The sequence below is a fragment of the Rhinoderma darwinii genome, chromosome 1 (assembly GCF_050947455.1).
Source record: "Rhinoderma darwinii isolate aRhiDar2 chromosome 1, aRhiDar2.hap1, whole genome shotgun sequence".
Classification (NCBI taxonomy): Eukaryota; Metazoa; Chordata; class Amphibia; order Anura; family Rhinodermatidae; genus Rhinoderma; species Rhinoderma darwinii.
Window position 1 is genome coordinate 541714558 of NC_134687.1, and position 14613 is coordinate 541729170.

The 14613-nt window shown below is 37.7% G+C and overlaps 1 long non-coding RNA gene across 1 annotated transcript in view; it reads right to left on the reverse strand.

The window, feature by feature from the left end:
- Positions 1-491: 491 nt before the first annotated feature.
- LOC142745358 (uncharacterized) overlaps positions 492-14613 on the reverse strand; it is a 224810-nt gene continuing 210688 nt past the window's right edge. Inside the window, exons 4-5 of the long non-coding RNA XR_012881684.1 lie at positions 8132-8265; positions 492-1505 (exon numbers count right to left, since the gene is read on the reverse strand). This is a non-coding gene — a long non-coding RNA (uncharacterized LOC142745358). The remainder of the gene's footprint in view (positions 1506-8131; positions 8266-14613) is intronic.

Here is a 14613-nt window from a genome sequence, read left to right on the forward strand (position 1 = left end):
TTATATACCTGCATGTATTGCTGTGTCACTATGCTTGAAAAAGGTCCGAAAGCAGGACAGAAACGTTGCAGCTGTTGACTGAATAAATCACATACTTTTTGGAACCATCGGAGTGCTGTGGGATTTCTTTCATTTATGTATATATCTATATATCTATATATCTAGATATATACAAATTCCAGCAGCACCGGCAGCGTGAGGGTGCAGGCTCTGAGGGACAGACCGAGTCCCAGATACACAGAAATCAAAAAATGAGCAGCAACTCCAATAGTAAAGGTGAAAAAAGTGGGTACTTTAATAATTAAAGCTCCCACTTTTTTCACCTTTACTATTGGAGTTGCTGCTTATTTTTTGATTTATATATATATATATATATATATATATATATATATATATATATATATATATACATATATATATATATATATATATATATATATATATACATATATATATATATATATTTATAATATTGTAAAAAAATTCTACTTTATATCTTAAAATCATTAACGCTGATGAATGTGTGAACCCCAGGGATACCATAGCCAAGTTTCACAGTGATTTAACAAAGGAAGCCCTCTCGCTTTGTTTACACTGAATACAAAGGGCAAATAAGCATTGATAGCTGTATTGAAGATCAAGCAATGTAAAGCTGGCAACTAACTAGATATTTTTGACGGCCCAAAAAATTTGATTAGGTGAATTAGATCATATTTTGTTATTATTGACACGAAGGAGTGTGACAGATAACCACAGACAGTTAACTGTAGAAAGTTTATCTACCGTCTTTCAGTCGTTGGAAAGTCTTTCTTGTCAAATGACAGTTCTGCACCCTATCAAAAGAAGCTCAGACCGGGCCCCAGATCAAAACAGAGATCGATTGCGATTTATCATTTAACTAATGGCGTTGTCGTCCAAAACTAAAACCATAGTAGACCAACCGTGAACGACAAGTCATTCAGAATATGGCTTTCTGAAATCACTAACGTACAACCAACTCTAGCAATGATGCCTTCTAGCACAGGGGTCCTGGATTTGAATACAGCTAGAGGCAACATGTACCGTAACTTTTCTTTTTTTATTTAAATTGTGAGCAGTATTGAGGACAGGAAGGGATGTGAATGTGTTATACATACAATGCTGTGGAATAGGTCATAAAAAATGAGTAATCAGACATTTGTGAGATCTACCGTACTTTCACACAAATTGTAGCCTTTCATTTATTGGTAAGGCCTTATATAAATGACTGTTTTTTGGTTCCATACAACCACCGAGTTCGACAGGAAATTTTTTTTGGCATCAATCAGATTCCATATTACAGAAGTATTTTTCCCTACATGCATTGCTTCTGGGGAGAATATCTACGTAATTTGGTGCTGCGCAGCACAGAGGTGCCATACAGCGGCACTAAGGATCCGTAGTCACTCCGTTTGCCTCCGTACTTGTTCTGTGCATGAGTATTAATAGTAGCAACAATTTTATTCATGGAAAATACCGGAATATCCCTGTTGAAACAGCAAAAATAAGAAATATTGTCATTGTATTATATAAATTCACCCAAGACAAGCAATCACTTTTTACAGGCTCTTCACAGAAAAATGCTTGCACACATCTTCATCCACAAGTGCTTAGAATTTTGTCATATTAAGTAAAGTGCAATGTCCACTATGTCCGCTATGTAAACTTTCTGTCTATCTCTTTAGTGAACTGCTTTTCATTCTAATAATAATTTCAGTGCACAGACTAATTTATTTTGTTTGCTATATTTTTATTTATAATAAAAAGTTTCACTGGTTCAAGGTCACCTAATCTTTTGGTCTCTTCTATGTGAGGTTTGCTGATGATATCCATATTTCTTCTTTTTCCTTACCAATTAAACTATTCAAAGATATGGCAAATGTGAGACAGCAGATCCACAGAGAATGTCTACTAAACATCAAACAGCCAATTTTGATAAAACAGAGTTTACATATTTTCTGTTGAATAACCATTTATCTCTGAGACTTAAGATTACGTGCTATCATAGGTTGAATATGGACTAAATGTTGCATTGCGGTAGCTGATATTGATTTAGTCACAGTTTTGGCTGCAGAAATTTGCATCAATTATTACTTCATAACTGACATATCGGAAGATCACTCCTATTTGTGACATTTTTGACACTGAAAGAAAATGGGTTTTACATAGACCAATAGATTTTACATTGTGAAAATTTGATGAGATTTGGAAGTAAGGTGCAAACACAAATATTGCAAACACAAATATTGCGAAAATGTGAATCCTTATGATCTTTGCCCTACCTAATACCTTCTTTTTTACTTTTAAATTAATTTGAAAAGCATAGGATGTTGTTGACACTTCTGTTTTTAAGCAGTGCATCTGCACACTAAGGCTATATTCGCACGACAATTAAAAACGGGCGTGTGACGGCCGTTCTTTCAACGGCCGTCATATGGCCGTTTTCAGAACGATGATGTTTTATGGGTGTATTCACACGGCCATTTTTTAACGGGCCATGAATATTGGCAGTCAAAAAATAGGATATGTTAAATTTTTGGCCGTTTTCACACGGCCCCCATAGAAGTCAATGGATCCGTTTTTAACGGCTGTCAATACATGTAACAACCGTTAAATATGGATCTGTGACATGGGGATTGGCAAGGGAACTACTAGTTCCCTAGCTGGCAATCAGTGGCTCTACGACATACTTAGCAATGCAGCGCCATCTTCTTCTGGTGTGGTCGCTAGTCTTCACGCAGATCACGTGAAGACGAGAGACCACACATGAATATGGCACTGCATCAGTGAGTGTCATCGCGTCGCCTTTGCAGATCCCGTGAAGACGAGAGACCACACCTGAGGAAGACAGCGCTGCATCAGTGAGTATGTAGGATATTCATGTCGGGCTGTGTGGCATCATCTATATCGGGGCTGTGTGGCATCATCTACAGGGGGCACTGTGTGGCATCATCTACAGGGAGGCTGTGTGGCATCATCTACAGGGAGGCTGTGTGGCATCATCTACAGGGAAGCTGTGTGGCATTATCTACAGGGAGGCTTTGTGGCATCATCTACAGCGAGGCTGTGTGGCATCATCTACAGGGAGGCTGTGGGGCATCATCTACAGGGAGGCTGTGGGGCATCATCTACAGGGAGGCTGTGTGGCATCATCTACAGGGAGGTGAGTGGCATCATCTACAGGGAGGTGTGTGGCATCATATACAGGGAGGTGTGTGGCACCATATACAGGGAGGTGTGTGGCATCATATACAGGGAGGTGTGTGGCATCATATACAGGGAGGTGTGTGGCATCATATACAGGGAGGTGTGTGGCATCATATACAGGGAGATGTGTGGGGTCATATACAGGGAGGTGTGTGGCATCATATACAGGGAGGCTGTAAATAGTGTCTAGGTGAACATCTGACCTTCCTTTGGGTGTTTTCAGGGGGTTGAGACAAAAAAAGCATGACCAATGAAATTCATCAGTTTTTTTAACGGTCATGAAAAACGGATGCAAAATGGTTGTCAAATGGCCATTAAAAAATGGACAAACGGACTGGAAATGGATTCAAATTTGGAGACACACTGATGCAAAATGGCCATGAAAAACTTACAGTTGATCCGTTTATAATGGCCATTTTTTTTTTCACTGTTGTGTGAATGTAGCTTAATACTTAACGTAAGGCAAACTGATGTGGGACAACCCATTCTAAAAATGATGCTGCCCCAGAGATTAGCAGGCCTGGCTTTTCTTACCCCTAGTGATCAGCTGTTATTACTGAGGAAAACTCCATGCGGACACTGATTTTCTCTGCAGTAGAGAAATGGGTCACACTGAGCTCACGGGAGCTGTAGTTGAACGATCTTGTGGCTCTTCGTTTTATATCACAGACAAGGGTCCCAAGAGGGTAAAACTTTCCTCCATATAAATTCCATTTGCTGTAATAGGACATATGTACAGGGGTTGTCTTTAATCCTTAAAGGGATATCCACTTAGGATAATCCCTACTTGTAAAAAGGGTTCCTTGACAATAGGTTGATCACAAAGTGTCCTTCTGCAGGATACTCCTGTATTCAGCTTTAGTCTGCAGGGAACCTGGCCAAGAACGGAGGATTCCACTCTATTGACTCAAAATTTCCCACTAGGGTATATTGAAATTAGTTTTCTAAACTAGATAACCCTTTTAAGACCACCTAAAGGAAATATTGCAGCCTCCCAAACATACTGTTCATGCAAGATTTAAATTATTACATGATAGGCATTCCCAAACACTTGAGGTAATGTAAGCACTAAGTCCCTATCACATTACAGAGTGCACAGATCACAGATTAATAGTACTGTGTGTAATATTTCCATATATATATATATATATATATATATACACATATGCTATTATGGCCTATGTAATGGCAGCAATTACTGGTGGTTACTGAGCCTCTGTTGCATCAATGTTGAAGTAAAAACTCAGATCAGAGTAGCTTTCCAGGCTAATTTGATATATATATATAAAGCATGTAAATTATTGATGGTCATAACTTAAACAGTTTGTATGTTTGTCTATCTATCTATCTATCTATCTATCTATCTATCTATCTATCTATCTATCTATCTATCTATCTATCTATCTCATATCTATCTATCTATCTATCTATCTATCTATCTATCTATCTATCTATCTATCTATCTATCTATCTATCTATCTATCTATCTATCTATCTATCATCTCATATCTATCTATCTCATATCTATCTATCTCATATCTATCTATCTATCTATCTATCTATCTATCTATCTATCTATCTATCTATCTATCTATCTATCTATCTATCTATCTATCTCATATCTATCTATCTATCTATCTATCTATCTATCTATCTATCTATCTATCTATCTATCTATCTATCTATCTATCTATCTATCTATCTATCTATCTATCTATCTATCTATCATCTCATATCTATCTATCTCATATCTATCTATCTATCTATCTATCTATCTATCTATCTATCTATCTATCTATCTATCTATCTATCTATCTATCTATCTATCTATCTATCTATCTATCTATCTATCTATCTATCTATCTATCCACCTACCTATATATCCATCAAAACATGTATGGCACCATGTATTATATTTGTATTTTGCATAAATTTGCCCATTCAATAAATTAGCATTACCAAAACTGGAGATATGTAGTACAGGTAAAATGTAAGACGAGTCATGACCAGAAGAAATGTGGCAGTGCCAATAACACATTATACATAAGCAAAGAATGTTATCTTCACAGAAGTATGCCATAACTCGCATACCATGAGCACTTTTATACAATAATGGAGTCCAAGTGACAAAGTAATTTCAACAGATTTTTCATAAGAATGAATAAACTCTGCAGAATACCTTATGCAAACATTTAAATTTTAACAGCCTTCCCTGTACTCTGTAAAAGCCCTTTTTTCTTAAAAAAAAACAACAACCCAAAACTATTCACTGCACTTGTAGCGTTTATGACATGTAAACCGCAGCGGGATAGAGTCATTATTTCACCTATTTTCTGAAATTCTGTTGTTAGTAATCATAGCCAATTAGTAACAGTTTCATAATTTTATTTTGATTATTTGCTATTACATTGTGTATAAGATTAATATCCACTATAATTATGGTTATACAACCAGGTTGAATTTAACGTATATTACAGTCTACTGCATAGGAGATCTAGTTTGTGTTGCATATGTCAGGGAGAACATGACGGTGCATATAAAACGGGGAACAAAAAGTTTGAAACAGATTTAATAAAGGGTAACTAAACATTCAACAAACTTCTGACACGTCATACTGACATGTCAGAAGTTTTGATTGGTGGGGGTCCGAGCCCTGAGACCCGCACCAAACGCTAAAACGAAGCAGCAGAAGTGCTTGTATGAGCGCTGAGCTGCTTAGTTTCTGTGCAGCTTTTTCCGGAAAGCCGATGTATCGGAGTAAGGGCTCAGTCATAGACTTTCTATTGAGCCCGCACACCTCTACATTGATTTATGGGAAAAGCCGAACAGAAACTAAGTGGCTCAGCGCTCACACGAGCACTTCTGCCACTTCATTTTAGTGATTGGTGGGGGTCTCGGTGCTCGAACCCCCACCAATCAAAACTTCTGACATGTCACTATGACATGTCAGAAGTTTGTTGAACGTTTACTTACCCTTTAATAATAGTTTAAAAATGGATAGCCTAAAGCTAGAGGTGCTTAACTGAAGATGCACAAAATTTTTTAAACAACGCACTGTTTGATAGATTTAGCACAAACCTTTAATAAATTCAGGGATCTTAAAACATGCCAAAATCTGGTGCATCATTGGCACAACTACATTGATAAATCTGCCCCTTTGACTTAAGAGTAGAAGCTCCAGTTGTCTATGACAATGTTCTTATTTTCCTTTTCCAGGCAGTAGCAACTGTCCTAATATGAAGAAGTCTGTCCACCGTTTTCATTACCTTCCATTTTCTAGGTGGCCCCATTAAAGTCTAGTGGTAAGATCACATACTACCTCTGCCCACGGTCACCAACCTAATTTTTGTTTTTTGTACAAATTAGCCCAAATTGTCAGCTATTTCAAAAGTGACAATTACTACAATTTGGCTACCACTTTAACTTCTAATCTACTAATCTATGGCCATTTTACAATATTTTTGTACTCTTTAAGTATTAGGTGATTACAATATTAGTGCCTTCATGTTATTATCATAATCACTCAAAGTAAAAGATTGCATGGGAGTGGTATGATACTCAATTACTATATACATTATGTTCATCTTTAAAGCAAATTTGAAAAATTGTGCTTTTTTGGCGTTTCTCTGACAGGATAATCTCCTATTACAAAGTTGTATTTCAAGAATATAAAACAATAGGTGAAGTAAGGGGCAGATTATGATTCCATAACGGAAAAAAAATCCAAACAATGGCAAAAGACATTTCAACCGATCCTCTGGCTTTGACTATGCCAATTGCTCTTCAGTATTTAGATTCTCACTTTGTTAGTTTTTCAAAGTCTGGCACTGTCTTTGACATTTTATGTTTCTGACCATGAATTTACTGTCTCAAACTACCACCAAAACTCCTCTCATCACTGCCTTTATCTGTCGGCATGCTGCCAGGTTCTCCTTTTTCCCAGGTACTCCTATGGTCCTGGACAAATCATAAATTCAATCTACTTTTTATATAAGTTATTTTCCAATCATAAGCTTTTTTTTAATGTTTTTTTCTCCATCCCCAAGCTTAACTTAGACAATATCTAATTTACATTTTTTTTCTGTTCCCCTGTTTAAAATAGCACATTCTATTGATTACACCAACTAGCTCCCACTCCCCGAGTTCACTGCTTAGGGGTAGTTTTTGACACAGCTGTCTCACCTAAAACAAACATCATCCTAATTTTCCCTTCCTTTGGTTTTCAACTCAAAAACCTTACTTACATTCATCCCTTCAAAATACAAAAAAAAAAAAAAGGCCTATCATTGTACTTATCTGCCAGCTAGATAAACCCAACCTCCAGTGAAAAATAAAAACCTCCCAGTGCTCTTAGATTTTCATATACAGTACATGTTTAGAGCATTTTCCTTCAAAGCTCAGCCGTTTCTGCTGTAGACCTTTCCTTCTTCCTAATTCAGTAACAGAATATTGTTATCATTGTCTACCATATTTCAAAATATAGTGGAGCTGCAGCTCGGTCACCGGTCACTGTTTCTAATTGCCTGCTAGCTCATTTGACACTAGCCATGCCTCCTATATCCTCCCACCACTGTAGAGACTGCATGATTGAAACACTGAAGATTTAGATGTCACCATAGGATTTTATTAGCTCGCAAGTTTCCTCTACACTTCCTTTTTGTCCAGACATTAACAAATGGGTGTTACTACTCCCCTTGTCAAAAGGCTGTGTCCCCACATACTGACAGTCTCTAACCATCGCTGACAGTATCGCACCGTGTAGGGACACATTCTCCTGACAAGGGGAATAGTAACACTTATTTGTCTATCTGTCCTGGACTGCACAAAGACTTTGTGAAATACAAGGATTTCCTATAATAAACATGTCAGTAGAGATGACAGATTGTCTATAAATCTAGTGACTCACAGGTGACGACGTAGTTTTTTTCCTCTTCTCCATCCAGTCCAGACTTCATGACAACTTTTCCCGGCCATGACCCATTTCTGCAGAATTTGCCACTCAGACGTCTTTGGCTCCTCACTTTTCCAACATTTCCACACCTATAAACAAAGATAATATTATCATGGTGCCACACACTGTGCCCCTAAATATAATAGCACCAAACACTGCGCACCTGAATAAAATAGTACAAACACTGTGCCCCTAAATATTATAGCAACATAGACTGCGCCCCTGAATATAATTGTGTCAAACACTGTAGATAGCACCACACACAGCCCCCTGTAAATAGCGCTACACAGTCCCCCCCTCAGTAAATAGCATCACATAGCCCTCCCCCTCTTGTATATTGTGCTACATAGCAATACCCCTTAGATATAGTGATACACAGCGCTCCCTTCTATATAGTGCTATACAACAATCCCCCCTTGTATATTGTGCTACACAGCGTCTCCCCCATTGGACCTGCAGCTCTTGTAATTGCTCAGTATAATGTCCCCCGTAGCTGCCCCCACAGTATAATGCCCTTCATAGCTGCCTCTACACAGTATAATGCCTCCATAGCTATGACACAGTATAGTGCCTCCATAGCTGCGACACAGTATAATGCCTCCATAGCTGCTACACAGTATAATGCCTCCATAGCTGTGACACAGTATAATGCCTCCATAGCTGCGACACAGAATAATGCCTCCATAGCTGCGACACAGTATAATGCCCCCATAGCTGCGACACAGTATAATGCCCCCATAGCTGTGACACAGTATAATGCCTCCATAGATGTGACACAGTATAATGCCCCCATAGCTGCTACACAGTATAATGCCCCCATAGTTGCTACACAGTATAATGCCCCCATAGCTGCTACACAGTATAATGCCTCCATAGCTGCGACACAGTATAATGCCCCATAGCCCCATAGCTGCGAGGCTCCAGCATTCAACCCAACTGAATCTGCGTCAGTTGGAAGCGGGCAGCGCTGCATAGTTTTTTAAGATTGTGTGCGGTTCGGGCGGTGATGGGCCCCCTGGCAGCCTCGGGCCCCGGGCGGCCGCCCGAACCGCCCATATTATAATCCGCCAATGGCAGTATCTCTCTAGGGCTGCAGTATTTCAAGTCTCCCCCTACTTTGCCCCATATTGAAACATCACTTTTTGGCGTGTTTAACGCTTGTTCCCCTCCAGCAATGTCTCTCCATGGGAATTATGGATTCTATCTGACAAAAGGCAATACCAGCCATGTTTGGGACTTTTACACTAAATAGTGAATATTATATCCCATGTTATTTCTGTACTGCCAAATTGTGTGCTGAATTGGATAACGTTTTTATACCTGCAGAATTTGTGCATTCACTTATCCTATGATTGCCACGGAGGGAGGAGAGAACCTCACCTGCACGTATTACTATGGGAGTGGTGCCTACAAATGTTCTGGTTTTGCATTACTGTTTGCTACGATAAAACTAATAAACAGCATAGAGCACTTATTCTTTAATTCTAGATTAGAAACAAATTTACTCATTGAGTTGCATATCCTAAGAAGTAGATTTCTGGAAGTTAATTTTAAGTGCAACTCCCTCCTCTGTAGCCTAGAGAACATAAAATCACTATTGATTTAATTTGCCAGGTAAGCCTAAAGTATAATCCATAGACACACGTGAGAACATATTATTGAAGAAGTCTGTGATCTAAGAACTAATGAAAGGACTTATACTATAAATGACAAACCCTTTTGGCACTGCTCATAGAATTCTGTTCCTGAAAATGTGACACAACATTTTAAACAAACTGTCATTGATTTGCCCTTTTCTTATAATGTTGTGTCCAATAGAAATTCCTGTGCTGTGCTAAAAGGGTTTAAGCATTTTATAGAGCCCTTTTGTCCTGGGAATGAAGGGAGCTTTAAGATCACAGACTTTATCAATAAGATATTCTGATATCTTTGATATATCGAAAGACCATATTGATCGGATTTGCCCTTAAATAAAATTGGACACAATACAAGGTTATGATCAAATAAAAAAAATAACAAATTCAATAAACTAGATGAAAAGGCAGCAATGACAATGTAGTTCAACTACAGTAATAGGGCAATGCTAGCACGAAGATATGATAGAATATGAAGATAATTAAAGGCAACACAGATAATTTAACTGTGCTGCCCTTATCCCTCACCATGGATATATTAAACAACAAGTTGTAGGGTCAACTGCATTCACGTAGAAATTAATTGCGTGAGACTTTGTCAGAGGTGGGTTAAGGGGCAGTTTGTCACATAGGGTATTGGCGGCATATGATATTGCCAAATGATGGGATAACCCACCAATGTTTTACTTCAGACATGGTCATGTAATGGGCTACAATGGCAAATGACAGTAAACACTGTCATCTGAATGTTGTCCATGTAGACCTCACCTTAAAGGAGTTACCTCCACTGTACCTTATGGCTGTGCATGCTAGCAATGATAGGATTAAACATAACACACCCTGCAAACAAGTACAGCCATTATTGGGTTTGCTAATCTTGTTTTAGCTCTTTCCTTTGTGGAGCGCACCACTTAGAGGGAACACTGGTTATTTCAAAAGGGACAACCCCTTATTAATAGGATGCCATGCAAGTGATCAACTGACCACTGAAGGTCCGGCTTCTGACAACCTCAGATGTTATTGCTGGGAGAAGTTGGGGACCGTCACACATTTCCCCTACAGCGGCAGTTACAAGGGGAATGTAGCATTAAATGGCCTTATTCATATGTATGTGTGACCATATAATACCTGGACGGGCCAAGTCCGCTATAGTCGGAGTTTCTTTTTCATAGTGACTCGCCTCTCTGACTAACTGAGGGGAGTCAGGACAATTCCACCATTATAAATTACCTTAGGCTACATTCACACAAGCGTGACAGATTTATGCGCGTAAAAAACGGGCATTAAATCTAGTCCGTGTGTGTTGCGTTATTGCATATGTACTTTGCAAGTGGCATGTGTTTTTCTATCTATCTATCTATCTATCTATCTATCTATCTATCTATCTATCTATCTATCTATCTATCTATCTATCTATCTATCTATCTATCTCATATCTATCTATCTATCTATCTATCTATCTATCTATCTATCTATCTATCTATCTATCTCATATCTATCTATCTATCTATCTATCTATCTATCTATCTATCTATCTATCTATCTATCTATCTATCTATCATCTATCTATCTATCTATCTATCTATCTATCTATCTATCTATCTATCTATCTATCTATCTATCTATCTATCTATCTATCTATCTATCTATCTATCTCATATCCACCTTTCTCATGCTAATCTATCTATCTATCTATCTATCTATCTATCTATCTATCTATCTATCTATCTATCTATCTATCTATCTATCTATCTATCTATCTCCCTATCATCTATCTATCATCTATCTATCATCTATTTTATGTTTAGCTATGTATCTCCCATTGGGCAAATACATGGACTTGAGTTGATTCAGATGTATTAACCACTTTCAGAATGCCTATAATGTGGCCTATACTGTGTAGTTTATGGTTAATAAATGATAACATCATGTCAAGCTTTTGCTATCTCTCACTGTCCATTAGATATTCTGAAGCAGCCAATGAAAAGAAAAAGGTTAAAAATTCGACAGTAAAAAAAATCCACGTAAAAATTTAACCCGGAATTATTTATATTTTCCTTTATAGTAAAAATGCATTTTGAATGTCGTATAAAATTCTACAATTCAATCAAACGCTAAAAGAATAAAATGCAGGTAGATTGTGTACATTTTTTTGTTTTGTAAGGTGAGGCTTCTAGATTGCATTTCTACTGTGGCCTGGATGTATTAAACATCTCCATTTCTACAAGAGTCCTAATCATTAGTGATTGCTAAAGATCCTGCTCGCCTATCTAAGAAATGCAAGCAAGCCATGAAGAAAGTATTTCAATCGCAATAGGATAGCTTTATGTAAAAAGCACAGGAGAACGCTTGCTGCATTTAGCTTTTGCTTTGTCACCATACTGTGTTCCATTTCAGGAGAACAAAGAGCGTATGCATACTGAACGTATGCAAATGTAGTGAAATCAGCCATGGCATTGTACGTGAGGGCGTTCTGAAACCTAACAGAACTAGAAAGAGGGAATTCTGAATTTAAATATTTCATGTCCGTGTATATTTCATCTCTCAAACGTCTTTAGACGGCTTCATACGAAGGTTCAAAAAAGGCCAAAATGAAAACATTTTTTTTTTAAATTTAATTTTTTTATTATCTCACCAATGAGGTCTGTGTTATTATTAGCGGAGGTAATATTTTATGTATATACCGCTGCCTTTTCTTTTCCAGGGGCCGTGTGTGTGTTTTGTTAGATTTCACTGACAAATGCCATGCTACTAATAAGAGGCTGTGTTTTTGCTGATCATCTCCTTTTGCCCGACTGCACTATGTGCCAGCCTCCCATCTCTCAGCAATGAAAGGAATTCACAACACAATGAAAGCTGCTACGATATGAATTGCAAATAGATCATACAGCAAAAGCTTTTATTGACTCAATAAAATGAAGATTTCCTAAAAATAGCTGCGACTATAAATTGCTTTACTATTGATGATATCCTTTCTTTAGTTCCATATCATTTTATTTGTATACTATTGTTATAACATGTGTCGTTCTAGCAAAATATTCATTTGGGGCATCCTCAAAGATACGATAGCAGCAATTAATACTACAATATATTGTAAAATGTAGCAAATCCCTGTCAACAATGCACAAGAAGCCATTGATGCCCAATTATATCTGATCATTAACTAGACAAATACCTATATACTACAAAATATTATAGGGGTTGTCATGCTGTACATAGATATACAAATTTAGAAATTAAAGCAAAATATAATAGTTTGTTCCGTAACATAGGAAATCTAAAATATCCTTTTTGTTTCTGGCCTTTTCAAGGAGAATATTTACCCATCATTTTCCATATTTCTACATGAGCCAATCCTATGTACACTAACACCCATCGAGCAATGTCATACGTAATACAACAATAGAAAGATACAAAATTAAGTCACTGATTTCATGCTATAATGTATAATAAAAATTGTATTCTCTATGTATTTGCATAAAAAACCAAAACATTTCCACCCAGACAGTGTATATATGCTTCTGTATGCTTGCAAACCAAAGGGCCAGGAATTGGTTTGATGCTTTAGTGCTAGTTCTGCACAGACTGCCAGAGAAAGGGGGAGAGGAAGGGAGGAGGCTGAGGGACACGGCAGTCACAATAACGCTTCATAATGCAATGTTAACATTCCTGCATGTCTAATAGCCGAAATACACAGTGTCTCACCTATGGTGAATATAGCTTCTGATATGGAGTAATTACGTGTTCCATAGATCATCTTTAAAGCGGGTATAATGGCCTAATGCGTTTGCAATTTCTATTCAGAAAACATACGACGCACATGGCAAGCTATAGACTTTATGGCATGTAGTGGATATACAGTATTGGGGACGCCATGCCTTCTTCCCATAAATTAGTGATAATCTCTAATAATCAACAATGGACGCTTTCCATTCATTACATAGAAGCCTTCTGAAGCGGCTGTTAGTCTCATTACATGGACTCGCAGCCTTTTTTTCGTTGCTCAGAATATGGTCAGTGTTTATTAAATGATGCATATGCCTTTAACAGTGAATGAATGAATTATCCTAACAAAGAAACTGATGCTTGTATCTACCGGCTATAGCTACAAGAAAATCACCCCAATCTAGAGCTCTTAAATCCGCAATATATGTACTGTAGGTCCTGAGTGGCTTTTGTTTTCAATGTCTTTTGTAAGCTTTTAGGTTTTTTTCGGCATCAAATGTCAAGTTAATTTACAGGGCGCTACCACTGATATGTTTCCTTGGTTTGTGGTTTTCTGTGAAGGGCAGGCAGCTGAGACCAAGTCTTGAGATAGAGGGGGAGGGGTGATCAGAGGACCCATAGCACATACAGTATGCCAGTGTGTGTAAATTGGCTGCCTATGTGACAGCGGGTTGAGGGAAACCTCGAGCATTCATTTGCATGCTGAAAAATATCTGGGATTAAATTAAACTGATTTTCTTACAGGATTTAGAACGTCCATTTAACATGCGTTTCACGGATCTTAGAAGGAAACTTTGCTTGCTGCCTCTTACATATGAATAATATTAGACAAGAATATGAAACAAAAAAGCTTTAGATGTGTTGTGTTCCCTCATTCATTTATTTTTGCATCCATTTGTCTACCAAAGTGTACATGCAATTATACTTGGGAGCTCTAGAGATAGGCGACTTACAATGATAGTCTGCTTGGGTAAATACGATATCACTCTTCAATTAGCAGAAACGGTTTCTGGGTAATAATACATATTATATTATGTGAAGACTGGTGGATGGAAACAGAATAAATCATAAAACTGG